The sequence below is a fragment of the Ranitomeya variabilis genome, chromosome 4 (genome assembly GCF_051348905.1).
Source record: "Ranitomeya variabilis isolate aRanVar5 chromosome 4, aRanVar5.hap1, whole genome shotgun sequence".
Lineage (NCBI taxonomy): Eukaryota > Metazoa > Chordata > Amphibia > Anura > Dendrobatidae > Ranitomeya > Ranitomeya variabilis.
In genome coordinates, this window is record NC_135235.1 from 456,763,244 (window position 1) to 456,790,771 (window position 27,528).

Consider the following 27,528-nt stretch of genomic DNA (forward strand, 5'->3'; position numbering starts at 1 on the left):
TTTGCTTTTTGCTCCCTCTAGTGGTTACTAGTTTTTTGACTCTGGTTTTTCTGTCATTCCTTTTTTGCCACAAAAAAGAATCCCGCACCAAGGGGGGAAGAAGACGGACGAATATGTCCTTTCTCCAGAGACTCCTTGATATATGAACGCATAGCGGTATGTTCAGGTACCGACAGATTAAACAGTCTTCCCTTAGGAAACTTACTGCCTGGGATCAAATCTATAGCACAGTCACAGTCCCTATGAGGAGGCAGTGCACTGGACTCAGACTCACTGAAGACATCCTGATAATCAGACAAATACTCCGGAACTTCCGAAGGCGTAGAAGAAGCAATAGACACAGGCAGGGAATCCCCATGAATACCACGACAGCCCCAACTTGAGACTGACATAGCCTTCCAGTCCAGGACTGGATTATGGGTCTGTAACCATGGCAGCCCTAAAACAACCAAATCATGCATTTTATGTAAAACCAGGAAACGTATCACCTCGCGGTGTTCAGGAGTCATGCACATGATAACCTGTGTCCAATACTGCGGTTTATTTGCTGCCAATGGCGTAGCATCAATACCCCTAAGAGGAATAGGATTTTCTAATGGTTCAAGAGTAAAACCACAGTGCTTAGCAAATGACAGATCCATAAGACTCAGGGCAGCACCTGAATCTACAAACGCCATGACAGGATAAGACGACAGTGAGCAAATCAAAGTTACAGACAGAATAAATTTAGGTTGCAAATTACCAACGGTGACAGGACTAACAACCTTAGCTATACGTTTAGAGCATGCTGAGATAACATGTGTAGAATCACCACAGTAGTAGCACAAGCCATTCCGGCGTCTATGAATTTTCCGCTCATTTCTAGTCAGGATTCTATCACATTGCATTAAATCAGGTGTCTGTTCAGACAACACCACGAGGGAATTTGCGGCTTTTTTATCACATTGCACCGAATTAGGTGTCTGTTCAGACAACACCATGAGGGAATTTGCGGTTTTGCGCTCCCGCAACCGCCGGTCAATTTGAATAGCCAGTGCCATAGTATCATTGAGACCTGTGGGAATGGGAAAACCCACCATAACATTCTTAATGGCTTCAGATAGGCCATTTCTAAAATTAGCGGCCAGTGCACACTCGTTCCAATGTGTCAGCACGGACCATTTCCGAAACCTTTGGCAATACACTTCAGCCTCGTCCTGCCCCTGAGACATAGCCAGCAAGGCCTTTTCTGCCTGAATCTCAAGATTGGGTTCCTCATAAAGTAAACCGAGCGCCAGAAAAAACGCATCAATATCAGCCAATGCCGGATCTCCTGGCGCCAGCGAAAAAGCCCAATCCTGAGGGTCGCCCCGTAAGAACGAAATAACTATTTTTACTTGCTGAGCAGTCTCCAGATGAACAGGGTCTCAGGGACAAAAACAATTTACAATTATTCACAAAATTCCTAAACTTAAACCTGTCTCCGGAAAACAGTTCAGGAATCGGTATTTTAGGTTCTGACCTAGGATTTCTGATAACATAGTCTTGTATGCCCTGCACACGAGTAGCCAGCTGGTCCACACTTGTAATCAAGGTCTGGACATTCATGTCTGCAGCAAGCATAGCCACTCTGAGGTAAAGGGGAAGAAGAAAGAAAAAAAAAAAAAAAACTCAGAATCTTCTTTCTTATAATCCCTCTTCTGCAACGCATTAAACATTTAATACTGGCCTGGCAAACTGTTATGACCCCAATGGCGAGGGTCTCAGAGGTACGTGGAAGTCTGCAGAATACAAAAATCCAGCTCATAGGGCAGTGGTAACTGGGTTGACCATATATCTACTCCTAACGCCAACACTAGAAGTAGCCGGGGATCATTCCTACGTTGATTCTAGATGACACGCTCCAGCCGGAGAATCTAGCTACCCCTAGTAGAGGAAAACAAAAGACCTTTCTTGCCTCCAGAGAAGGGAACCCCAAAGCTGGATAGAAGCCCCCCACAAATAATAACGGTGAGGTAAGAGGAAATGACAAACACAGAAATGAACCAGGTTTAGCACAGAGAGGCCCGCTTACTGAGAGCAGAATAAAGAAAGGTAACTTATATGGTCAACAAAAACCCTATCAAAATCCACACTGGAAATTCAAGAACCCCCGAACCGTCTAACGGTCCGGGGGGAGAACACCAGCCCCCTAGAGCTTCCAGCAAAGGTCAGGATATAGATTTGGAACAAGCTGGACAAAAATACAAAACCAAAACAAATAGCAAAAAGCAAAAGGCAGACTTAGCTGATATAACTGGAACCAGGATCAGTAGACAAGAGCACAGCAGACTAGCTCTGATAACTACGTTGCCAGGCATTGAACTGAAGGTCGAGGGAGCTTATATAGCAACACCCCTAACTAACGACCCAGGTGCGGATAAAAGGAATGACAGAAAAACCAGAGTCAAAAAACTAGTAACCACTAGAGGGAGCAAAAAGCAAATTCACAACACATAACTGCATCCAGGTACCACAAACAGCAGCACATTTCACACTCCAGACCACCGGGGGGAGCTTTTGCTTCTATTTATTAGGTCACTCCCCACATATATATAACTGGTAGTCTGTAGGGAAAGTTAGTGAGTTGCTGGCTGAGCTCAGCTCAGTTATTTCCAGACTAGAGTCTGAGGAGGACAGAAGGTTAATGGAGCTGTGCATGCCCTCAGAGCTGCAGCTCCCAGAAAGCGACATTGAAAGGCAAAATTGTATTGCAGCGAGCGTGAAGGAAGTCGAAGCAAAGGAGAGGATACCAGAAGGGGACCAGCCCCGCTCAGGCTGCCTCCTTCTGAGGCGCAAAATCCCAGTAGCCGGAACAACGAGGGAGTAAGGACCTCTACGCCTTATTTCAGAGACTGGCAGGACAACTAATTGCAGGTTACCTGTCCGCACCTACACCCAGGAGGCATGGTGACACCTGCAGAACCGAGTTATCTAAGAGACCCTATAAACAGGCTCAAGTCACCAGTCATATGGGTTTTGTCCTATCCTATATGGGGGACAGAGAGAGTGAAACACCACATCTGTGAGACCCTTATGTGAAGCCATAGGCAGTAAGGGACTACACCACCACAGCGCAAGGGAAGGCTACTGATTTACACCTGGATAAGGGAACTCTGGACTTGCCTCCAAATCGGTAGGACTCTGCCTGCCCTGTGATCTGGTGCCCTGGACTGTGGATGCTGAAGTCTTCAGTAAAGGTAAAGAGACTGCAACCTTGTGTCCTCGTTCTTCTCTGCGCTTCTCACCATCCACCGTCTACACACTGGGACGCCCTGGGGACATACTTCACCTGTAGAAAGGTATACCATCTAGCTGCCATAACATCACCCCAGCGGACCCCTTAAAGCAGCGTCGGTCACCCTGTCCGAATACCAAGGTGGCGTCACGAACATAAACTCTATCCTTTTAAAGACCTTTCCCCTTTTACACGGACGTCCCAGGGCCACGGACCGGGTCAGCCACCGTGACATGCCCCTGTGAACCGCAGCACCCGGTACTGAGTACCACCTTGCCCTGACGGGGCGCTCCACACCTATTTGCTTTTTTTCTATTTTGTTCTGTCTGGCTATTAATCATATACTAGATGGTGGCCCGATGCAAATGCATCGGGTATTGTAGAATATGCATGTCCACGTAGTATATTGCCCAGCCAGCCACATAGTATATTGCCCTGCCACGTAGTATATTGCCCAGCTACATAGTATACAGCACAGCGACGTAGGATATTGCGCAGCTACGTAGTATATTGCACAGAGCCACATAGTATATTGCACAGCCTTGTAGTATATTGTCCAGCCACGTAGTATATTGCCCAGCCTTGTAGTATACAGCAGAGCCACGTAGGATATTGCCCAGTGACGTAGTATATTACCGAGGCACGTATGTCACAGGTCCAAAAAATGAAAAATAAACATACTCACCTAACGATCCGAGGGTCCCTTGTAGTGTATCATACTGACCATTCTTGTCGCTGCTCCTCTGCGTCCCGCCTCTCCTCTTCCTGGGATCCTGTGCAGATGGTAGTGCTCGGCTTCAGGAAAATGGCCGCGGGATGCCGCGCATGCGCAGATCGAGATCGCGGCGCCCATTTTCCTGAAGCCGAGTTCCATTGCAAGTGCCAGGGCTGGTGGGAGCAGGACCTATGAAGACGTCGCGGTCACATGACCGTGACGTCACGGCAGGTCCTTGCCGCACACCAGCCCTGGGACGGGACCTTACCGCAAGCTGACGCTTGTAATGGAGCGGTCCGGGGAGCGTGGCGAGTAGCGAGAAAGGCGGCGGAGGGTAAGTATAGCAGGTTTTTTTTAATTATTATTATTTTTAATATGCATATTTTTACTATTGATGCTGCATAGGCAGCATCAATAGTAAATAGTTGGGGGACACACAGGGTTAATAGCAGCGGTAACGGAGCCCGTTACACCGCGGGCCGTTACCGCTGCCATTAACCCTGTGTGAGGGAGATTACGGAGCGGGCGCCGGGCAGTGAGTGCAGGGAAGTAGGGGAGGGACTAATCGGACTGTGGCCGTCGCTGATTGGTCGCGGCAGCCATGACAGGCAGCTGCCGAGACCAATCAGCGAACGAATAATGGTGACAGAAGGACAGAAAGACGGAAGTACCCCTTAGACAATTATATACAGTGGGGCAAAAAAGTATTTAGTCAGTCAGCAATAGTGCAAGTTCCACCACTTAAAAAGATGAGAGGCGTCTGTAATTTACATCATAGGTAGACCTCAACTATGGGAGACAAACTGAGAAAAAAAAATCCAGAAAATCACATTGTCTGTTTTTTTATCATTTTATTTGCATTTTATGGTGAAAAATAAGTATTTGGTCAGAAACAAAATTTCATCTCAATACTTTGTAATATATCCTTTGTTGGCAATGACAGAGGTCAAACGTTTTCTGTAAGTCTTCACAAGGTTGCCACACACTGTTGTTGGTATGTTGGCCCATTCCTCCATGCAGATCTCCTCTAGAGCAGTGATGTTTTGGGCTTTTCGCTTGGCAACACGGACTTTCAACTCCCTCCAAAGGTTTTCTATAGGGATGAGATCTGGAGTCTGGCTAGGCCACTCCAGGACCTTGAAATGCTTCTTACGAAGCCACTCCTTCGTTGCCCTGGCGGTGTGCTTTGGATCATTGTCATGTTGAAAGACCCAGCCACGTTTCATCTTCAATGCCCTTGCTGATGGAAGGAGGTTTGCACTCAAAATCTCACGATACATGGCCCCATTCATTCTTTCATGTACCCGGATCAGTCGTCCTGGCCCCTTTGCAGAGAAACAGCCCCAAAGCATGATGTTTCCACCACCATGCTTTACAGTAGGTATGGTGTTTGATGGATGCAACTCAGTATTCTTTTTCCTCCAAACACGACAAGTTGTGTTTCTACCAAACAGTTCCAGTTTGGTTTCATCAGACCATAGGACATTCTCCCAAAACTCCTCTGGATCATCCAAATGCTCTCTAGCAAACTAGGGCCCGGACATGTACTGGCTTAAGCAGTGGGACACGTCTGGCACTGCAGGATCTGAGTCCAATCAGAACTACACTCACTGGCCACTTTATTAGGTACACCATGCTAGTAACGGGTTGGACCCCTTTTGCCTTCAGAACTGCCTCAATTCTTCGTGGCATAGATTCAACAAGGTGCTGGAAGCATTCCTCAGAGATTTTGGTCCATATTGACATGATGGCATCAGACAGTTGCCGCAGATTTGTCGGCTGCACATCCCTGATGCGAATCTCCCATTCCACCACATCCCAAAGATTTCATGTTGTTTACGCCAAATTCTGACCCTACCATCCGAATGTCGCAGCAGAAATCGAGACTCATCAGACCAAGCAACGTTTTTCCAATCTTCTACTGTCCAATTTCGATGAGCTTGTGCAAATTGTAGCCTCAGTTTCCTGTTCTTAGCTGAAAGGAGTGGTACCCGGTGTGGTCTTCTGCTGCTGTAGCCCATCTGCCTCAAAGTTCGACGCACTGTGCATTCAGAGATGCTCTTAGGCCTACCTTGGTTGTAACGGGTGGCGATTTGAGTCACTGTTGCCTTTCTATCAGCTCGAACCAGTCTGCCCATTCTCCTCTGACCTCTGGCATCAACAAGGCATTTCCGCCCACAGAACTGCCGCTCACTGGATTTTTTTTCTTTTTCGGACCATTCTCTGTAAACCCTAGAGATGGTTGTGCGTGAAAATCCCAGTAGATCAGCAGTTTCTGAAATACTCAGACCAGCCCTTCTGGCACCAACAACCATGCCACGTTCAAAGGCACTCAAATCACCTTTCTTCCCCATACTGATGCTCGGTTTGAACTGCAGGAGATTGTCTTGACCATGTCTACATGCCTAAATGCACTGAGTTGCCGCCATGTGATTGGCTGATTAGAAATTAAGTGTTAACAAGAAGTTGGACAGGTGTACCTAATAAAGTGGCCAGTGAGTGTATGTTCTCAATCAACCCAAAAGATTCATACATATGAAAGCTTAATATTTTTGGAAGTTGGAGTGGCTTTTCTTTTGTTTATTTGGCTATCTTAGAAGGATATCTGTTTGTGCAGGTAACTATTAGGCCGGCGTCACACTCAGCGTATGAAAATACGGTCCGTTTTTTACAGCCGTAATACGCAGAAATGTTCCCAAAATAGTGATCTGTATGTCATCTGTAGGCAGGGTGTGGCAGCATATTTTGCGCATGGCATCCTCCGTATGTAATCCGTATGGCATCCGTACTGCGATATTTTCTCGCAGGCTTGCAAAACCGGCATCTAATGGATTTATGTGCTCAAATGTTCATTAAAATATATATACAGTATATATATATATATATATATATATATATATATATATGTGTATATATATATGTCATTGAGACACATATATATATATATATATATATATATATATATATATATATATATATATATATATATACAGTGGGGCAAAAAAGTATTTAGTCAGTCAGCAATAGTGCAAGTTCCCCCACTTAAAAAGGTGAGAGGCGTCTGTAATTTACATCATAGGTAGACCTCAACTATGGGAGTCAAACTGAGAAAAAAAAATCCAGAAAATCACATTGTCTGTTTTTTTATCATTTTATTTGCATTTTATGGTGGAAAATAAGTATTTGGTCAGAAACAAACAATCAAGATTTCTGGCTCTCACAGACCTGTAACTTCTTCTTTAAGAGTCTCCTCTTTCCTCCACTCATTACCTGTAGTAATGGCACCTGTTTAAACTTGTTATCAGTATAAAAAGACACCTGTGCACACCCTCAAACAGTCTGACTCCAAACTCCACTATGGTGAAGACCAAAGAGCTGTCAAAGGACACCAGAAACCAAATTGTAGCCCTGCACCAGGCTGGGAAGACTGAATCTGCAATAGCCAACCAGCTTGGAGTGAATAAATCAACAGTGGGAGCAATAATTAGAAAATGGAAGACATACAAGACCACTGATAATCTCCCTCGATCTGGGGCTCCACGCCAAATCCCACCCCGTGGGGTCAGAATGATCACAAGAACGGTGAGCAAAAATCCCAGAACCACGCGGGGGGACCTAGTGAATGAACTGCAGAGAGCTGGGACCAATGTAACAAGGCCTACCATAAGTAATACACTACGCCACCATGGACTCAGATCCTGCAGTGCCAGACGTGTCCCACTGCTTAAGCCAGTACATGTCCGGGCCCGTCTGAAGTTTGCTAGAGAGCATTTGGATGATCCAGAGGAGTTTTGGGAGAATGTCCTATGGTCTGATGAAACCAAACTGGAACTGTTTGGTAGAAACACAACTTGTCGTGTTTGGAGGAAAAAGAATACTGAGTTGCATCCATCAAACACCATACCTACTGTAAAGCATGGTGGTGGAAACATCATGCTTTGGGGCTGTTTCTCTGCAAAGGGGCCAGGACGACTGATCCGGGTACATGAAAGAATGAATGGGGCCATGTATCGTGAGATTTTGAGTGCAAACCTCCTTCCATCAGCAAGGGCATTGAAGATGAAACGTGGCTGGGTCTTTCAACATGACAATGATCCAAAGCACACCGCCAGGGCAACGAAGGAGTGGCTTCGTAAGAAGCATTTCAAGGTCCTGGAGTGGCCTAGCCAGTCTCCAGATCTCATCCCTATAGAAAACCTTTGGAGGGAGTTGAAAGTCCGTGTTGCCAAGCGAAAAGCCCAAAACATCACTGCTCTAGAGGAGATCTGCATGAAGGAATGGGCCAACATACCAACAACAGTGTGTGGCAACCTTGTGAAGACTTACAGAAAACGTTTGACCTCTGTCATTGCCAACAAAGGATATATTACAAAGTATTGAGATGAAATTTTGTCTCTGACCAAATACTTATTTTCCACCATAAAATGCAAATAAAATGATAAAAAAACAGACAATGTGATTTTCTGGATTTTTTTTTCTCAGTTTGTCTCCCATAGTTGAGGTCTACCTATGATGTAAATTACAGACGCCTCTCATCTTTTTAAGTGGTGCACTATTGCTGACTGACTAAATACTTTTTTGCCCCACTGTAAGTGGATTAGTCAGACTGGAGGGGTGCGAGAGTGTTAGAAGGGAGGCCACAAAGTATGAGGTTGCAGTAGTCAATGCGGGAAATTATAAGTGCATGAACTAGGGTATTTGCAGATTTTTGGTTGAGGAATGTATGGATCCAGGAAATATTTTTGAGTTGAAGTAGGCAGAAAGTGGAAAGGACTTGGATATGTGGTTTGAAGGAGAGATCAGAGTCAAGGATTACCTCAAGGCAGCGAGCTTATAGGACTGGGTATAGTGAGCAGCCATTTACGTTAAAGGATAGGTCCATTGGGGGGGTTGCGTGAGATGGGGGAAAGATGATGAATTCTGTTTTGTCCATATTAAGTTTTAGAAATCTAGCAGAGAAGAAGGATTAAATAGCAGAGAGACAGTATAGGATTCTGGTTAGTAGGGAGGTGACATCTTGTCCAGAGACATAGATCTGTGTGTCAGCAGCATAGAACTGATACTGCAATCCATGAGATTCTATGAGCTGTCAGGCCAAAGGTGGAGAAGAGCAGAGGACCTAAGACTTAACCTTGATGGACTCCGACGGAAAGGGGGTGAGGTGAGGAGGTGGTGTGTGAGTGGGAGATGCTGAATGTCCAGTCTGTTACACACATGGTCAAAATTGTTGGTACCCCTCGTTTAATGACAGAAAAACCCACAATGGTCACAGAAATAACTTGAATCTGACAAAAGTAATAATAAATAAAAAAAAATCTATGAAAATGAACAAATGAAAGTCAGACATTGCTTTTCAACCATTCTTCCACAGAATCTTTTAAAAGATAAAACTCATGAAATAGGCCTGGACAGAAATGATGGCATCCTTAACTTAATATTTTGTTGCACAGCTTTTTGAGGCAATCACTGCAATAAAAAGATTCCTGTAACTGTCAATGAGACTTCTGCACCTCTCAACAGGTATTTTGGCCCACTCCTCAAGAGCAAACTGCTCCAGTTGTCTCGTGTTTGAAGGTTGCCTTTTCCAGACGGCATGTTTCAGCTCTATCCAAGGGTGCTCAATAGGATTTAGGTCATGGATCATAGAAGGCCACTTCAGAATAGTCCAATGCTTTCCTCTTAGCCATTCTTGGGTGTTTTAAGCTGTGTGTTTTGGGACATTATCCTGTTGCAAGACCCATTACCTGTGACTGAGACCAAGCTTTCTGACACTGGGCAGCACATTTCTCTCTAGAATCCCTTGATAGTCTTGAGATTTCATTGTACCCTGCAAAGATTTTAGACACCCTGTGCCAGATTGCTCCATGTTTCACAGAAGGGACAGTGTTTTTTTCTTGATATGCTTCATTTTTCCATCTGTGAACATAGAGCTGATGTGCCTTGCCAAAAAGTTCAATTTTTGTCTCATCTGTCCATAGGACATTCTCTCAGAAGCTTTGAGGCTTGCCAACATGTAGTTTGGCAAATTCCAGTCTGGCTTTCTTATGATTTTTTTCAACAATAGTGTCCTCCTTGGTCGTCTCCTATAAAGTCCACTTTGGCTCATACAACAATGGATGGTGCGATCTGACACTGATGTTCCTTGAGCTTGAAGTTCACCTTTAATCTATTTAGAAGTTTTTCTGGACTCTTTTGTTACCATTAGTATTATCCGTCTCTTAATTTGTCATCAGTTTTCCTCCTGCAGCCACGTCCAGGGAGGTTGGCTACAGTAGCATGGATCTTAAATTGCTGAATAATATGTGCAGCTGTAGTCACGGGAACATAAAGCTACTTGGAGATGGTCTTACAACTTTTACCTTTAACATGTTGGTTTATAATTTTCTTTCAAATCTCCTGAGACAACTATTTCCTTCGCTTCCTCTGGTCAATGTTGAGTGGTCCATGTCACCAAACAGCACTGTGAGAATCTGTAGCCCTATATACAGGCCTACTCACTGATTCCAAGATTGCAGACACCTGTGATGCTAGTTACTAAACACACCTTGATTTAACATGTTCCTTTTGTCACATTATTTTCAGGGGTACCATCGTTTCTGTCCAGGACTATTTCATGATTTTTTTTTTTTTTTAACCCCTTCCCGACATGTGACGGTATAGTACGTCACATGTCGGGACCCCCGCTTTGATGTGCGCTCCGGCGGTGAGCGCACATCAAAGTCGCGACATGTCAGCTGTTTTTTACAGCTGACATGTGCGCGCAATAGCGGCGGGTGAAATCGCGATCACCCGCCGCTATTAACTAGTTAAATGCCGCTGTCAAGCGCAGACAGCGGCATTTAACTACCGCATCCGGCCGTGCGGCCGGATATGAGCGCATCGCCGACCCCTGTCACATGATCGGGGGTCGGCGATGCTCCTCCATTGTAACCATAGAGGTCCTTGAGACCTCTATGGTTACTGATTGCCGGTGGCTGTGAGCGCCCCCCTGTGGTCGGCGCTCATAGCACACCTGCATTTTAGCTACATAACAGCGATCTGATGATCGCTGTTATGTAGCAGAGCCGATCGGGCTGTGCCTGCTTCTAGCCTCCCATGGAGGCTATAGAAGCATGGCAAAAGTAAAAAAAAAAAGTTTTTAAAAATGTGAAAAAAATAAAAAAAACATAAAAGTTTAAATCACCCCCCTTTCGCCCCAATCAAAATAAATCAATAAAAAAAACCAAAAACCTACACATATTTGGTATCGCCGCGTTCAGAATCGCCCGATCTATCAATTAAAAAAAAGCATTAACCTGATCGCTAAATGGCGTAATGAGAAAAAAATTCGAAACGCCAGATTTACGTTTTTTTGGTCGCCACGACATTGCATTAAAATGCAATAACGGGCGATCAAAAGAACGTATCTACACCAAAATGCTATCATTAAAAACGCCAGCTCGGCACGCAAAAAATAAGCCCTCACCTGACCCCAGATCACGAAAAATGGAGACGCTACGAGTATCGGAAAATGGCGCAATTTTGTTTTGTTTTGTTTTTTGCAAAGTTTGGAATTTTTTTTCACCACTTAGGTGAAAAATAACCTATTCATGTTAGGTGTCTATGAACTCGTAGTGACCTGGAGAATCATAATGGCAGGTCAGTTTTAGCATTTAGTGAACCTAGCAAAATAGGCAAGCAAAAAACAAGTGTGGGATTGCACTTTTTTTGCAATTTCACTGCACTTGGAATTTTTTTCCCGTTTTCTAGTACACGACATGCTAAAACCAATGATGTCGTTCAAAAGTACAACTCGTCCCGCAAAAAATAAGCCCTCACATGGCCAAATTGACGGAAAAATAAAAAAGTTATGGCTCTGGGAAGGAGGGTAGCGAAAAACGAAAACGGAAAAACGGAAAAAGCTCCGGGGGTGAAGGGGTTAATTCTGTGGATGCATGGTTGTACCAACAATTTTGATCACGTGTGTAGGTATGACAAGATCCAAGATAGGGCCAAGTCTGCGATGCCAAGAGATTAGAGGGTCTGTAGTAATAGGGAGGGGTCCCTGTGTCAAAGGCAGAAGTCCAGGAGAAGGAGGACAGAGTAGTGTCGCTTGGCTTTGGCAGTTATTAGGTTAATTGGTGACTTTAGTTAGGGCAGTTTCAGTGGAGTGATTCGGTCGGTAGCCAGATTGTAAGTGGTAAAAGAGAGAGCAGGAAGAGAGGTGGGAGGACAGTTTGAAATGGATGCATTGTTCCAGTAGTTTTGAGGCATAGGGGAGAAGTGATGTGGGGCGATAGCTAGATACAGAGGATGAGTCAAGAGAGGACTTTTTGAGGATGGTGTGATTGAGGCATGTTTGAATTATGACAGGAAAACACCAGTTGTTAGTGATAGGTTGAAGAGATGGGTTAGAGTTGGGATGAAGACTGTGGTGAGGTTTGGGATGAAGTGGGATGGAATTGGTCAAGTGCACAGGTGGTGAGATGTGATCTTGAGAGTAAGCTGGAAATTTTATCTTCTGTAATGGTGGAGAAGTTGGTTTTAGAGGAGGAGAGTAGCTAGGAAGAGGGGTTGTGGGCCAAAGCTTTCTCTGATGTTATCAAGCTTCTGCTTGAAGAATGAGGCAAAGTCTTCAGCTGAGATGAGTGGAGAGGGAGAAGGTGCTGGGGACGGAGGAGAGAATTGAAAGTGTTGAATAGCTGTTTAGGATTGTGAGACAGGGAGGATATAAGAGATGAGAAGTAGGTTTGTTTTGTTGTGGCGAGTGTGGCCTTGAAAGTAGTGAGGGACTGTTTGAATGTGATGAAGTACTCATTGGAGTGGGATCTTTTTCATCTCTGCTCCGCAACCCTGGTAGCCCATCTCAGTACTTTGGTCAGGCTAGTGTGCCAGGGTTGTCTGTTGATTTTGCAAGCTTTGGTATGTGGGAGAGGGGTGACCGATTCGAGAGCTGTAGCTATTGTGGTGTTATATAAAGCAGCAGCGGCATCCGCATTGTGTAAGGAACTTATATCTGTAGGAGGGAGAAGGGATTCAGAAAATGAGTGTGGATCAACGTGTTTAAGAATTCTGTGAGGGTGTGTAAGTTAGTTGGGTGGGGATTGTGGACCTGGAGAGAAGAGGGAAGAGAATGTAAGTAGGTTGTGGCCAGAAAGAGGGAGAGGTGTTGTGAATTCCGTTCTCGAACTCCCTCCTGTGGTCATGAATGGTACTTCGGCGAGTTCTGTTTGTGAACTCCCTCTGGTGGCTGTGAGTGGAGCTACTAGCCATTGAGGTGTCTTTCTCACCTGCTCCTCATTTGTTGCTAGACTGGCATCTCTATTTAACTCCACTCAGATCGTTAGAGTATGCCAGCTGTCGATGTCTTAGCCTTGGTTCAGATCTCTCTGGGACCTTCCTGAGGACCTGTCTATTCCAGCAGAAGCTAAGTTCCTGCTAGATATTAGTTGCTCATTGTTTTCTAGCTAAATTTCTAATCCAGCTTGTTACCATGATATTGTTTTGCTAGCTGGAAGCTCTGGGGGTGCAGAGTGGCACCACCGCACCGTGAGTCGGTGCGGGGGTCTTTTTGCACACTCCGTGTGGTTCTTTGTAGTTTTTTGTGTTGACCGCAAAGATTCCTTTTCTGTCCTCAATCTGTTTAGGTAGACTGGTCTCCTTTGCTGAAACCTATTTCATTCCTGTGTTTGTGTATTCCTCTTAACTCACAGTCAATACTTGTGGGGGGCTGCCTTTACCTTTTGGGGAATTTCTCTGAGGCAAGGTGAGGCTTTGTTTCCTATCTTTAGGGGTAGTTAGCTCTTAGGCTGTGAAGAGGCGTCTAGGCAGAGTCAGGCACGCTCCACGGCTATTTCTAGTGTGTGTGATAGGAGTAGGGTTTGCGGTCAGCAGAGTTCCCACTTCCCCAGAGCTAGTCCCGATTCCGTGTATAACTATCAGGTCATTCCGGGTGCACCTAACCACCAGGTCCATAACAGTACAGCTGGCCAACAAAGTGTTAATGCATCTCAATAGAGGGAAAAGAGAAGTTCTGAGACCATTTTTTTTTTTTCCCTCTGCAGTTTGTTTTGTCTCTCTTTTCCCCTTAACCTCTGGGTGGTTCAGAACTCAGGTGCAGATATGGACATTCAGGGTCTGTTCTCTAGTGTGGATCAACTCACTGCAAGGGTACAAAGCATTCAAAATTATGTGGTTCAGAATCCTATGTTAGAGCCTAGAATACCAATTCCTGATTTGTTTGCTGGTGATAGATCTAAATTTCTGAGTTTCAAAAATAATTGTAAACTGTTTCTTTCTCTGAAACCCCGCTCTTCTGGTGACCCCATTCAGCATGTAAAAATCATTATTTCTTTGTTGCGTGGCGACCCTCAAGACTGGGCATTCTCCCTGGCGCCAGGAGATCCTGCATTGTGTAATGTAGATGCGTTTTTTCTGGCGTTGGGATTACTTTATGATGAACCGAATTCTGTGGACCAGGCAGAGAAAATTTTGCTGGCTTTGTGTCAGGGTCAGGATGAAGCGGAGGTTTATTGCCAGAAGTTCAGAAAAAGGTCTGTGCGTACTCAATGGAATGAGTGTGCCCTGGCAGCAATTTTCAGAAAGGGTCTTTCTGAAGCCCTTAAGGATGTTATGGTGGGGTTCCCCACGCCTGCTGGTCTGAATGAATCAATGTCCTTGGCCATACAGATCGATCGGCGTTTACGTGAGCGCAAAACTGTGCACCATTTGGCGGTATCCTCGGAGCAGAGGCCTGAGCCTATGCAATGTGATAGGACTTTGACCAGAGCTGAACGGCAGGAACACAGTCATCAGAATGGGCTGTGTTTTTACTGTGGTGACTCCACTCATGCTATCTCTGATTGTCCTAAGCGCACTAAGCGGTTCGCTAGGTCGGTCACCATTGGTACTGTACAGCCTAAATTTCTTTTGTCCGTTACTCTGATTTGCTCTTTGTCGTCCTACTCTGGCATTTGTGGATTCAGGCGCTGCCCTGAATTTGATGGACTTGGAGTTTGCCAGGCGCTGCGTTTTTTTCTTGGAGCCATTGCAGCATCCTATTCCTTTGAAGGGAATTGATGCTACGCCTTTGGCCAGGAATAAGCCTCAGTACTGGACCCAGTTGACCATGTGCATGGCTCCTGCACATCAGGAGGATATTCGCTTTTTGGTGTTGCATAATCTGCATGATGTGGTCGTGTTGGGTTTGCCATGGCTACAGGTCCATAATCCAGTATTGGATTGGAAATCAATGTCTGTGTCCAGTTGGGGTTGTCAAGGGCTACATGGGGATGTTCCATCGTTGTCAATTTCTTCCTCCACTCCTTCTGAAGTCCCTGAGTTTTTGTCGGATTACCGGGATGTATTTGATGAGCCCAAGTCCAGTGCTCTACCTCCTCATAGGGATTGTGATTGTGCTATTAATTTGATTCCTGGTAGCAAATTCCCTAAGGGACAACTTTTCAATTTGTCTGTGCCAGAACATGCCGCTATGCGGAGTTATATAAAGGAGTCCTTGGAAAAAGGGCATATTCGCCCGTCGTCGTCACCATTGGGAGCAGGGTTCTTTTTTGTGGCCAAGAAGGATGGTTCTCTGAGACCTTGTATAGATTACCGCCTTCTCAATAAAATCACGGTCAAATTTCAGTACCCTTTGCCTCTACTGTCTGATTTGTTTGCTCGGATTAAGGGGGCTAGTTGGTTCACCAAGATAGATCTTCGAGGGGCGTATAATCTGGTGCGTATTAAACAGGGCGATGAATGGAAAACAGCATTTAATACGCCCGAGGGCCATTTTGAGTACTTGGTAATGCCATTCGGGCTTTCTAATGCCCCCTCTGTGTTTCAGTCCTTTATGCATGACATCTTCCGAAAGTATCTGGATAGTTTCATGATTGTATATTTGGATGATATTTTGGTCTTTTCGGATGATTGGGAGTTTCATGTGAAGCAGGTCAGAATGGTGTTCCAGGTCCTTCGTGCTAATGCCTTGTTCGTGAAGGGATCTAAATGTCTCTTTGGAGTTCAGAAGGTTTCCTTTTTGGGCTTCATTTTTTCCCCTTCTACTATCGAGATGGACCCTGTTAAAGTTCAGGCCATTTTTGATTGGACTCAGCCTACATCTGTGAAGAGCCTTCAGAAATTCCTGGGCTTTGCTAATTTTTACCGTCGCTTCATCGCTAATTTTTCTAGTGTTGTCAAACCGTTGACCGATTTGACCAAGAAGGGTGCTGATGGGGTGAATTGGTCCTCTGCGGCCCTTGAAGCTTTTCAGGAGTTGAAACTTCGTTTCTCTTCGGCTCCTGTGTTGTGTCAGCCAGATGTTTTGCTCCCTTTTCAGGTCGAGGTTGATGCTTCTGAGATTGGAGCAGGGGCTGTTCTGTCTCAGAGAAGTTCTGATGGCTCTCTAATGAAGCCATGTGCTTTCTTTTCTAGAAAGTTTTCGCCTGCTGAGCGTAATTATGATGTTGGCAATCGGGAGTTGTTGGCTATGAAGTGGGCATTCGAGGAGTGGCGACATTGGCTGGAAGGAGCCAAGCATCGCGTGGTGGTCTTGACGGATCACAAGAATCTGACTTATCTCGAGTCTGCCAAGCGGTTGAATCCTAGACAGGCTCGTTGGTCGCTGTTTTTCTCCCGTTTCGATTTTGTGGTTTCATACCTTCTGGGTTCTAAGAATGTGAAGGCTGATGCCCTTTCAAGGAGTTTTGTGCCTGATTCTCCTGGAGTTCCTGAACCGGCTGGTATCCTTAGAGAAGGGGTGGTTCTGTCTGCCATCTCCCTTGATTTGCGGATAGTGCTGCAGGAGTTCCAGGCTGATAGACCTGACCGTTGTCCAGCGGGGAAACTGTTTGTCCCTGATAAATGGACTAGTAGAGTTATCTCTGAGGTTCATTGTTCGGTGTTGGCTGGTCATCCTGGGATTTTTGGTACCAGAGATTTGGTGGCTAGGTCCTTTTGGTGGCCTTCCTTGTCGCGGGATGTGCGTTCTTTTGTGCAGTCTTGTGGGACCTGTGCTCGGGCTAAGCCCTGCTGTTCTCGTGCCAGTGGGTTACTTTTGCCCTTGCCGGTCCCGAAAAGGCCCTGGACGCATGTTTCCATGGATTTTATTTCAGATCTCCCTGTTTCTCAAAGGATGTCGGTCATCTGGGTGGTTTGTGATCGTTTCTCTAAAATGGTCCATTTGGTACCCTTGCCTAAGTTGCCTTCCTCCTCTGATTTGGTTCCATTGTTTTTCCAGCATGTGGTTCGTTTGCATGGCATTCCGGAGAACATCGTGTCTGACAGAGGTTCCCAGTTTGTTTCAAGGTTTTGGCGGTCCTTTTGTGCTAAGATGGGCATTGATTTGTCTTTTTCTTCGGCCTTCCATCCTCAGACAAATGGCCAAACCGAACGAACCAATCAGACCTTGGAAACATATCTGAGATGCTTTGTTTCTGTGGATCAGGAGGATTGGGTGACCTTCTTGCCGTTGGCTGAGTTCGCCCTTAATAATCGGGCCAGTTCGGCTACTTTGGTTTCGCCTTTTTTTTGTAATTTTGGTTTCCATCCTCGTTTTTCTTCGGGGCAGGTTGAGCCTTCGGACTGTCCTGGTGTGGATTCTGTGGTGGACAGGTTGCAACAGATTTGGACTCTTGTGGTGGACAATTTGACTTTGTCCCAGGAGAAGGCTCAACGTTTCGCTAACCGCCGTCGCCGTGTTGGTCCCCGACTTCGTGTTGGGGACTTGGTTTGGTTGTCATCTCGTCATGTTCCTATGAAGGTTTCTTCTCCTAAGTTTAAGCCTCGTTTCATTGGTCCGTATAAGATTTCGGAAATTCTCAATCCTGTGTCATTTTGTTTGGCCCTTCCTTCTTCTTTTGCCATCCATAGTGTGTTCTGTTGTGAAATTGGATTCTGGGCTCCCCCGGTGGCCACTTGTGGAATTGTACTTGTGTGCATCATCCCCTCTGTTCACCTGCTCCTATCAGGATGTGGGAGTCGCTATATAACCTTGCTCCTCTGTCAGTTTCATGCCGGTCAACAATGTAATCAGAAGCCTTTCTGTGCATGTTCCTGCTACTAGACAACTCCCAGCTAAGTTGGACTTTTGTCCTTGTGTGTTTTTGCATTTTGTTCCTGTTCACAGCTGCTGTTTCGTTACTGTGTCTGGAAAGCTCTTGTGAGCGGAAATTGCCACTCTGGTGTTATGAGTTAATGCTAGAGTCTTAAAGTAATTTCTGGATGGTGTTTTGATAGGGATTTCTGCTGACCATGAAAGTGCCCTTTCTGTCTTCTTGCTATCTAGTAAGCGGACCTCGATTTTTGCTAAACCTATTTTCATACTACGTTTGTCTTTTCATCTAAAATCACCGCCAATATATGTGGGGGCCTCTGTCTGCCTTTTGGGAAAATTTCTCTAGAGGTGAGCCAGGACTGTCTTTTCCTCTGCTAGGATTAGGTAGTTCTCCGGCTGGCGCTGGGCATCTAGGGATAAAAAAACGTAGGCATGCTACCCGGCCACTTCTAGTTGTGCGGCAGGTTTAGTTCATGGTCAGTATAGTTTCCATCTTCCAAGAGCTAGTTCTCATATATGCTGGGCTATGTTCTCTCGCCATTGAGAATCATGACAGTGTTCCATAGGTCGTTGCTGCGGAGATATATTGCGCCTATGGTTCCCTCCGTTGATCCTCCTGCTCCAGTGCTGGTCGAGGGGGAGTTGGAGTATGTGGTGGAGAAGAACTTGGATTCTCGTATTTCGAGACGGAAACTTCAGTACTTGGTCAAATGGAAGGGCTATGGTCAGGAGGATAATTCCTGGGTTGTTGCCTCTGATGTCCATGCTGCCAATTTAGTTCGTGCCTTTCATTTGGCTCGTCCTGATCGGCCTGGGGGCTTTGGTGAGGGTTCGGTGACCCCTCCTCAAGGGGGGGTACTGTTGTGAATTCCGTTCTCGAACTCCCTCCTGTGGTCATGAATGGTACTTCGGCGAGTTCTGTTTGTGAACTCCCTCTGGTGGCTGTGAGTGGAGCTACTAGCCATTGAGTTGTCTTTCTCACTTGCTCCTCATTTGTTGCTAGACTGGCTTCTCTATTTAACTCCACTCAGATCTTTAGAGTATGCCAGCTGTCGATGTCTTAGCCTTGGTTCAGATCTCTCTGGGACCTTCCTGAGGACCTGTCTATTCCAGCAGAAGCTAAGTTCCTGCTAGATATTAGTTGCTCATTGTTTTCTAGCTAAATTTCTAATCCAGCTTGTTACCATGATATTGTTTTGCTAGCTGGAAGCTCTGGGGGTGCAGAGTGGCACCACCGCACCGTGAGTCGGTGCGGGGGTCTTTTTGCACACTCCGTGTGGTTCTTTGTAGTTTTTTGTGTTGACCGCAAAGATTCCTTTTCTGTCCTCAATCTGTTTAGGTAGACTGGCCTCCTTTGCTGAAACCTATTTCATTCCTGTGTTTGTGTATTCCTCTTAACTCACAGTCAATACTTGTGGGGGGCTGCCTTTACCTTTTGGGGAATTTCTCTGAGGCAAGGTGAGGCTTTGTTTCCTATCTTTAGGGGTAGTTAGCTCTTAGGCTGTGAAGAGGCGTCTAGGCAGAGTCAGGCACGCTCCACGGCTATTTCTAGTGTGTGTGATAGGAGTAGGGTTTGCGGTCAGCAGAGTTCCCACTTCCCCAGAGCTAGTCCCGATTCCGTGTATAACTATCAGGTCATTCCGGGTGCACCTAACCACCAGGTCCATAACAGAGAGGTGAGTTACAGAGGTTAGATAGTGAGCAGAGATGAGTGAAGATGAGGTCCAATGTGTGGCCATCTTTGTGAGTGGCTACAAAAGACTATTGAGTGAGGCCAAATGAAGAAGTGAGAGATAGAAGTTTAGTGACAGCTGAGAGGGAAGTGTCAATGGGGATGTGGAAGTCACCCATGATGATAGTGGGGATGTCAACGGAAAGGAAATTAAGTGGTCAGGTCAAATATAGCAGGATGGGGATCTTATACAACAGGATGCAGGACATATATACTAGGATGGGACCAGGATGGGGACATATATACCAGGAAGGTGTCCAAGAGGTGGGACATCACTACATATTGAGGGAGGAGGGGCAACTCGCATGTCCTTATAGGATTATGAACACTACAAGGGCCCATACATCTGACCAACATGCAGGGGTGGGTTTGAGGGCCCAGGTCCAAATTTTGCACTGAGGCCCATCGGATTCTAGTTACGCCACTGCCTGTAAAGTTTATTGGCTGGCTACAAGGCTGATTGTTGTGAGTATGCTGATGTATCTGAGCTTCTGTTTTTAATTATTGTCTTCATATGTATTTTTTTTTTTATCTATACTCACAAAAGTGGCAAAATTATTTTGTTTTTGCATATTCCACAAAATGCAAATACAGAGTAAATAATTATGTCCTTTCTTTCTGTATTGAAAGTGTAATTCCAGAGAAAAAAAATATATAATTATTCAATCAAATGTATTGTCGTCCTCTTTAAAGTGGCTGTCTATTGTTCTGATTTTTCTTGATATTACCATTTTTTCAAAACTACAAGAAATCATTTCAGTTTTCCTCAATAACCTTCACAGTAAAACTACAATAAAGTGTAAATCATATTAATAGTGATATTAATAACCAATAAAATAAAAGTATAAGTATTCCTTTTATTATAAAAATTCTACTTCAATATCTGATATGAAAAGTGAATTTTGTAAAATACATACCGTAAATAAAAAAATAATAGCATCTGTAGGAAAATAGTAGACAATGCATTGATATTCTGGAGTAATAATACACGTAACTGCTTTCTGTCCTCATAAATAATGGATAGTTTAGTACATTCCCTTAGGATGTATCATCTGAAATGCATTGATGTTATGTAACAGATAAAATACTTTGATGTTTTAAAAGTGGCAACGTGGTACTTAGCACAACTGGTGAGTTTCTGTAAATATCTTCTGTTCTAGTTTTTTTCATTTCATCCTAGAAACAAACCTAAATGATGAAGACAATGGCTGGAAATTAGGAATATTGCTGTTAACAGATCAAATATGAAGATTTGCAGAGTGATAGGTGAAATCATGGTTTATGGGAACAGTAGAATTAATGTATACGTAGTCATTTGAAATCATCTGTGCAAAGTCTATTGTTTGCCTGTAAAAGGCGTTCACAATAGTGGCATTTCAATATAATTCTCAGTATATCATATAGATTCGACATATTCCACAGTGATGTACATAGAATGCATTCGCTTTCAGTCCTGTACTTGCTACAGTTTAGCCATGTGTCTAGTTACATTGTATGGTATTATCTGACTACAGTATGTACTAACGGTACTTTATAGCACTATTTTTCTTAGAAATAAAAGCCTCAATTTCGGCATTGTATGGTGTCATTATATTTACATAACACTAAGTCTTGATGTAACGAAGTGTGAGTTCTCCTTCAATGGAAGTCTTCAAACAGAGGTTGGACAGACATCTGTCTGAGATGTTTAAAGAATCCTGCATTTTGCAGAGGGTTGGACACGATGAGCCCGGAGGTCCCTTCTAATATTCTATGATTCTATTATTGTTGTGTTTTATCTGGGCATATGTTGCATTATCTGTGCATTGTATGTACCATTTGCTTTGGTATAAAATTTATCTGGGTTGGAGAGACACTGTTTTGACTCTGTGTTGCACTATTTAACTGGTTACTGTCTGTTTAAAGAGTAATTAATTATTTTATTTATTTGATTATTGATCAGCTTTTGCAAAGTTATGAATATTTTAATATCTATCTATACCTTTTTTTGCCTCATTCTCTCCCAAGCACCATGTTCAGCTTCGGACTGGAGCACTTTGGGCTCACCAGAGAAAATCATTCTTGGGGCCCACTATGTAGCTACATAGAAATAAATACAAGACCACTGATCGTGTGGTAAAACGCGCTAATATCAGGGTATAATATAAAGTAATACATAAATAGCCCTCTCATAGAATATAAAGTAGTCCCCTCATAGGGTACAATGTATCCCTCTCATAGTATATAAAGTAGCCCACTCATATAGTATAATGTAGACCCTCACAGAATATAATGCAGCTCTCATATAGAATAAAATGCAGCCCCCCATAGAATATACTGTAGCCCCACCATAGAATATAATGCAACCAGCCTCATAGAGTATAATGCAGCCCCCCATAGGGTATAATGTATCCCCCTTAGAGTATAGTGCAACCCCCTCATAAGGTATAATGCAGCCCACCATAGAATATAATGTAGCCCCCTCAAAGGGTATAATATGGCCCTCTTCAAATAGTATAGTGCAGCCCCCCACAGACTATAATGTAGCCCCCTCATAAGGTATAATGCAGCCTCTTCATAGAATATAACGCAGCCCCCTCATATAGTATAATGCAGCCCCCCACAGAATAAAATGTAGCCCCTCATAGAGCATGATGCTGCCCCCTCCAATAGGGTATCATGCTGCCCTCTCCAATAGGGTATCATGCTTCCCCCCTCCAATAAGGTATGATGCTGCCCCCTCCACAGGGTATCATGTTGCCCCCCTCCACAGGGTATCATGCTACCCCCTTCCACAGGGTATCATGCTGCCCCCCTCCAATATGGTATCATGCTGCCCCCCTCCAATAGGGAATCATGCTGCCCCCCTCCATAGGGTATCATGCTGCCCACCTCCGTAGGGTATCATGCAGCTCCCTCCCCATAGGGTATTATGCAGCTCCCCCCATACAACCACGACTCACTGATATATTTAAAAAAAAACCCACAATACTCACCTCTCCTCCTCGCTCCCCCATTCATTCCGGTGGTGGCTCTGCTCTGATGTCAGGAGCTGCGTTGCAGTTGGCCTAGCACACAGCAGGTATGCGATGAAGTGACATCACTTCACTCGCTTTGTGTCAGAGGCAGAGGGAAATGATGGGAGAGGGAGCGTCATCTGATGCGGTCTTTCCATTAGAATGCGGTGCACACTGGGGGGCGGTGCTGGCACCACGTCCCCATGTTTTATGGCCCCATAGCGGCCGTGTGGGCTGGGGGCCCCTGGGGGAGTGGGGGCTCTGGCCTGCGTGCCCTTCGGCAAACACTGCCCACTATTAAAGTGAAATGAAGTCACTCCTCTCCATGCCCATGGGGGCGTGGGGAAGCGTGAATATTCATTTTCTTTAACAGCGGAAACAGGCTTCGGCTTCCTGTCACCTGCTGCTGCTCTGCTGGCACCGGAGGCCCCAATAGCAGCTGCGTTATGTGCATCTATTAGCGACATTCCACTAGCTTGGGGCCCCTGAAGTAGCGGGGTGCCCTAGGCAGCTGCTGGCCCGAAAAGCAGATATGGCGTTAATCTTCAGGGTAATTGTGTTCTGTGACCATGCGGCCCCGCTGCCTGGAGGAAATGAACTTTATTCCTCCCGGTAGCATTTGGATTCCAATCATAGGGGTGGTACGGCTGTAACAAGCCAAATTAGCCCAAATTGGACCAGGCCAGAGTATACCCTAAGGTATAAACTGTCCTAACTATATGCGGGGGTGTATAAATGCCTAGGCAAAACTACCCTTGAAATATATAAGCTCTTGTAAATGAGATTTATACGTAGTGGGAAGGTATTTGTGTTGTTAATCACATGATGAAGATTGATTTTTACAATACAAAGTGACTGGTAAGGCTACTTTCACATTAGCGTCGTGCACTGCACGTCGCAATGCGACATTGCGGCGCACCGAAGCATACTGTGGAAGTGCCGCACAACGGGGGCAGCGGATGCTGATTTTCAATGCATCCGCTGCCCCATTGTGAGGTGCGGGGAGGAGGGGGCGGAGTTCCGGCCGCACATGCGCGGTCGGAAATGGCGGACACGACGCACCGAAAAACGTTACAAGCAACCTTTTTATGGTGGCAATGGTCCGACGCAACACGACGGTTGCGACGTGTGGCAATGCGTCGCACTGCGTCGCTAATGCAAGTCTATGCAGAAAAAACGCATCCTGCAAGCACTTTTGCAGGATGCTTTTTTTCTACAAAATGACACATAGCGACGTGCAGTGCACGACGCTAGTGTTAAAGTAGCCTAAAGGTACCGTCACATTAAGTGACGCTGCAGCGATATAGACAACGATGCCGATCGCTGCAGCGTCGCTGTGTGGTCGCTGGAGAGCTGTCACACAGACAGCTCTCCAGCAACCAACGATGCCGAAGTCCCCGGGTAACCAGGGTAAACATCGGGTTACTAAGCGCAGGGCCGCGCTTAGTAACCCGATGTTTACCCTGGTTACCAGAGTAAATGTAAAAAAACCCAAACACTACATACTTACATTCCGGTGTCTGTCGCGTCCCCCGGCGTCCGCTTGCCTGCACTGTGTAAGGGATTTAATATAAAATATACTGTTTTGTTGTTCAATTTATTTATAGTAAAGTAATTTTTTGCAATATTCAGCTAAATGTCTACATGTTCCTTATTATCTTAATTTTTATTTTGTCTACTTATTATTTATTGTTTTTTTTCTATTGACATTTACGCATTTAACATTTTTTTTCTCCCAGTACCTTGTGCATATGGGTTCGTTGGTCATATTGTGTCCAAACCTTTTGGTTGGTGTTTTGTAGTCCCCATTCTTCATACATTCTTTGTATGTATTTGTGATTTTTGTTACCACACTTTTCTAGTTCAGACAAGGAAGAACTATGCCCCTTTAAATAGTATGTATATTTGTATATATGTATCCAGTGCATTTGTGTTTGTGCATATATGCCTAGTTTTTAGTACGGCCATACTAAAACGTATGTGTAGCGTTTTTTTCATCTGCGGGCACACTATAGGCTTGTGGCAGACATCATGGATGCGCTTACGGGACAAGGAAGATATGCGCTCGCGCTGTATTTTCTGTGATGACATCTTTCTTTAGTTCCTGGGGTCATCATGCGCAGCCGCAGATTGTTATATTCTGGCGCATGCGCAGCGGGACATGGATACTATGCGCTTGCGCTGTATTTTCTGTGTTGGTATTCTTCTTCAGGCCCCTGCTCATTATGCGCAGCCGCAGACTGCCAAATTCTGGCGCATGTGCAGTTGGAGTCAGAATAACTTTATTGAAATTGACTCTGTGTTGCACCTAACAAGATGGCCGATACTGCAAAACGGACCATGTTTCCAACCAAACTCCCTTCCAGGTGATTCATATTATGAGTTAGTGATAGGATGTATATATAGTACACTTGTTGGACATAGTGCACGTGAAATTCCTCCCCTGAAGAAGCCACATTTTTAGTGACGATACGCGTGAGGTTCACCCGCTACTACCCCTTGCTAACATGGCTCTTTGCTGGACACTTGCATACCCTAATTGCGGGGTCTGAGTTCTGGCCTTCCCTTTTCCTTACCTTTAGGTGGTTAACAGGTTTTGTATATCAACAGAGATGGATGTTTTTTGACCATGTTATATTTCGTATTTATGTCAATGACTAGGACTCCTTATTAGGCGTATCCAGCCGGGTTTGTTTGGATGGTTGTATTTTAGGATTGTAGGATTTTGCTTCTCTCTATTTCCATTCACATTATATTGCTTACTTACCCGCACATGGTCTTTATCGCTTCTCAGACCTGTTGATATATATGTATTTATGTGCGTATTTCTTTGTACGGGCATATATTGAGAAACAATTTTTTTCTGTTCCACCACACAATTTATATGGTACCGTGAATAGATGGGATCGCTTATATCTATATATATATATATATATATATATATATATATATATTTTTATATTATAATGTTTATTGCTTAGTCCATGTTTACAACATTGAGCATATCTAGGTAGTTATGGGGTGTCCATGATCCATACTATTGGGCATGGTCTTTTTGGATTTTCATAAATTGTTTTAAATGATTTTAAATGTTGTGTCCTTAGTGTAAATAATTAATTGTGTTGAACTTTTTCTGTAATAAACTGAGTGGTTAATCTGTCTGGGTGTTCCCTAAATTTATGGGCATGCTTTTTCTCGTGTTTCGCATGTTCTCAACTCATGTTGCCCATAGGTGAACCCCATTCTAAATATTATTATTAATGTTTTACAGTGGTGCCCTCCACACCCCACTTCTTGAAACCATGACGATGCCACCCTTATGACTGGAAGCAGAAAGCTGCCGGGAGGCATAAAATTCATTTCCTCCCAGCAGAATGTCTCTCTGTGAGGGCACCGTGCAGTGTCAGAACACTATTAACCTGCAGATTAACCCATATCTGCAGGTTAAAAGCATTATTTTACATGACAGGTTCGCCTTAACTGCCACGTTCAAGATCCCTAAAGATCTGCTGTTAGCATTAATCCAGTCTGTGTACAGGGCTGGTAAGCAGAGAGGTTCGGAGAGGAAAAGTCTTGTACTCTGATTAATGAAGGTTGGCTCTAGAGGAGCAGCAGTAGAAACAGACTCTTAGGAAGTATGATCTAGGCAGTTAAAACAGCACTGTAACATGATTTTTGAGAGAGAAAGCGGCAAAATAGGGTAACTAAGTTCACTCTGAAAATCAATAACTTTGCAAAAACTGATCGGTAATTAAAGGGAACATATCATTAGATTAATTCTGCCCAAACCACAGCTAGCATGAATTAGAGCAAGGCTGCGCTATTGCAGCCTGGTATGTATTTCTCTAAAATGCTGAGACATTTGAAAGAAAACATAGTATGCGCAGATGGCCGAGGACTATAGAGAGAGGCCGGACAAGTCCACTTGGTTCTTGGCCAACTATGGATGTAGTGTGGAGACATGAGAAGCTCTATCACCACTGTGGATGTGATGTGGGGACATGTGGAGCTCTATCACCACTGTGGATGTGATGTGGGGACATGTGAAGCTCTATTACCACTGTGGATGTTATGTGGGGACATGTGACGCTATCACCACTGTGGATGTGATGTGGGGACATGTGAAGCTCTATCACCACTGTGGATGTGATGTGGGGACATGTGAAGCTCTATCACCACTGTGGATGTGATGTTGGGACATGTGACATTGTATCACCACTGTGGATGTGATGTGGGGACATGTGAAGCTCTATCACCACTGTGGATGTGATGTAGAGACATGTGAAGCTCTATCACCACTGTGGATGTGATGTGGGAACATGTGAAGCTCTATTACCACTGTGGATGTGATGTGGGGACATGTGAAGCTCTATCACCACTGTGGATGTGATGTGGGGACATGTGAAGCTCTATCACCACTGTGGATGTGATGTGGGGACATGTGAAGCTCTATGACCACTGTGGACGTGATGTGGAGACATGTGAAGCTCTATCACCACTGTGGATGTGATGTGGGGACATGTGAAGCTCTATCACCACTGTGGATGTGATATGGGGACATGTGAAGCTCTATCACCACTGTGGATGTGATGTTGGGACATGTGACATTGTATCACCACTGTGGATGTGATGTGGGGACATGTGAAGCTCTATCACCACTGTGGATGTGATGTGGAGACATGTGAAGCTCTATCACCACTGTGGATGTGATGTGGGGACATGTGAAGCTCTATCACCACTGTGGATGTGATGTGGGGACATGTGAAGCTCTATCACCACTGTGGACGTGATGTG

General features: G+C 44.8%; 1 long non-coding RNA gene across 1 annotated transcript in view; it reads left to right on the forward strand.

Annotated features, from left to right (window-relative positions):
- LOC143769017 (uncharacterized) overlaps window positions 1-27,528 on the forward strand; it is a 137,171-nt gene that overhangs the window by 42,078 nt on the left and 67,565 nt on the right. Inside the window, exon 2 of the long non-coding RNA XR_013214165.1 lies at window positions 20,919-21,004. This is a non-coding gene — a long non-coding RNA (uncharacterized LOC143769017). The remainder of the gene's footprint in view (window positions 1-20,918; window positions 21,005-27,528) is intronic.